This window comes from Geospiza fortis, unplaced genomic scaffold, assembly GCF_000277835.1.
Source record: "Geospiza fortis unplaced genomic scaffold, GeoFor_1.0 scaffold112, whole genome shotgun sequence".
Lineage (NCBI taxonomy): Eukaryota > Metazoa > Chordata > Aves > Passeriformes > Thraupidae > Geospiza > Geospiza fortis.
The window spans coordinates 20,209,020-20,211,453 of NW_005054298.1; the positions used below are offsets into that span (position 1 = coordinate 20,209,020).

General features: G+C 49.0%; 1 protein-coding gene across 1 annotated transcript in view; it reads left to right on the top strand.

The window, feature by feature from the left end:
• The window catches only part of HOXD3 (homeobox D3), a 30,219-nt gene that overhangs the window by 23,917 nt on the left and 3,868 nt on the right, over window positions 1-2,434 (top strand).

The window sequence follows — 2,434 nt, forward strand, 5'->3', positions numbered from 1 at the left end:
CCTTATATACAGGGCTGCCCCGGGCCGGCGGCCGGGAAACGTGCCGAGCGGGGGATTCTTTTGCCGGGCTCCCTCCTACGCGCCGGCTGCTTTGCACTTCTGAAAGTGCCGGGGCTTGGGAAGTGTTTTCCTTTTCATTCCTGGCCGGAGCGTTTACTGCCACGGCGCTAGCAGTCATAAATTTTGCTACAACCGCAATGACAGGTGCATTGATATGCACCCTGAGAGCTCCGGCTGCTTTAATAACCGCTTCGCTGGCCGCTCTCACCGCCTCTTATTTATTCGGTATCATATTAGATATTGATCCGAAGCAGAATTAAGTGTAGTGGAAGTTTTAGTAGAGAACTGCTTAATATGAAAGCGTCGGGAGGAGAGCGGCTGGCAGCGGCGGGCCGGTGTCAGCCTGGGCCAGCCGGGGGACGCCGGGGCTCCCAGCTGCTCTCCGGGCACAGCCGTAAGAGGCTCGGCATCCCGCAAAGGCACTGGAACCAGTGGCAGGACAAAAAGTCCCATTATCATGTGCGACGCCTAACAGTTCAGATGAGGTTAACATTTCTGGAGAGGAAGAAGGGAAATCTGAAACACAGACATGGATACTTTGCGGTTTCCTACCCTCGGTGCCTCCAAGCCCACCTCCCACGGCTCAGCCTCACCATTTGGATGTCACTTTTTTTTTTTTCTTTTTTTCCCCTGTAGGCTCTTTCTGGCCAAACCACCAAGTGTTGAGCCCTTGCTTTGGTGTTACCTATAAAAACATCACCCCGGGCCTTTCACTCGTGGAAAATCAAACCCTGGATAGGTCTCCCTCTCCCTCTTTCTCTCCCTCTCTCTCTTTTTAAGATCTAAAGATGAGCTACCAAACAGTTGAGCATTGTCCATGTGATTTATGGCCCATAGCCTCCTTTTTAGGTTCAAGCAGAGTTCACAAGCAGTTGGTATTTCAGAAAAGAAATAAGGCTTTTAACAGCTTAACAGCAATATTCTTTCTTAAGATTCTGTGTATTCTTTTGGGAACTATATTTCACAAGGCATATAAAAGCCTACGCTTAAGGCAGTGTTGTGCTAACAAAAGTCTTCAGTCCAGACCGGTCCCGAAAATGTAGATGACAGAAGTGGGAAAAGACAGACAGAGTTATTTGGACAAAAATACTTCCAAGACTCGTCAAGATTATCACATCGTATTAAAACTCATTTTTACCGCCACCGTCCATTTCTGAAGACTTTTTAAACAAAAATTTTCCAGGAGAGAAAAACAGCTCCCGTTCTGTCAGCTACACAGATCATCTCAAGCTTTTGTTTAGGAAAGAAAAGGACCCCGGCGGTCTGTGACACGGGATGAACCGCTGAGAGCGGCCGTGAATCGCAGCTCGCTGAGGTTATTTTGACTTACAGAGATGTGATTCCCGGTGAATTTTAGGGAACAGATCAACGATACTTGGCAGGACCAAGGGTACTTACGAGAGAAGGAAGAGTACTCTCCTAATATTGCATAAGTATAGGCAGGAGAACTATAATTGTCGGACATCTTTCAAAGATTTCTAGCTACTTTTCTCTGGTGTGTTAGTAGGCTTAAATTCTGCAGCAATACAAGGAAGTCTCAAGATATGTTGCTTTGCAGACTTATATTGTCAGGTGAAGTATGTGCTAATTTACAAAATTACCAAAAGTGTCAGAGAAAACCCCTATCCCACAAGAAAAATAGGAGCCGGGAATATGAAAAAGCCGCACCAAAATTGCAGAACACTTTCCATCTTGTACTAAGCACGGGGAAGTTTTGGGAGCAGCAAGGAGAAAGGTAACAGCACCCTGCCTCAAAACATCTGCCCTGAGGGGACCGTGCGCTTTCGGTGGGAGCAGCCTCATGTGGGAGCCGGGGGGCGGGGAGGGGAGAGCCATAAGTTTGCAGGTCGAAAAAAGAAAAGAACCCTCTAAAAATTATCTCAAATTCTTTCTACTGGGTACAAATAAAAGGGACGAGAAACGTTGGGTGAGGGAATTTAATTCATCACAGAATTAAAATAGGGGAGCTGACCTGCGACTTCCTTTATAGTGCAAAGTAAAGGGAGTGAATGGCGCCGGTTATACTTTAACTCTGGAGGAATCCGGGGAAAGAAGAAGGGCGGGTTTACAAAGGGGACGGGATTTTTCTGCCTCTGCCCGGCCGCAGCCCGGGCTCCATCCATCATGTCAGCCGTGCAGGGCCGTGCGCACGCGTGCCGGGCGGGGGGCGCGATGCTCTCGGCCGAAATGGGCCACTGGCTCTTTGGGGACACCACCCAGCACAGTCGCTCACTGAGAGCCCTTGCCTACAACCCGATCCAGCCAAACTCGAGCGGGAATTGTCCAAAGGCAAAACAAAGCAAATAAACCATCCCCCAAAAGGCAGCAAAAGGTGGCCTGTAGGATGCCCCGCCAATGTGCTCCGTTCCCCCCC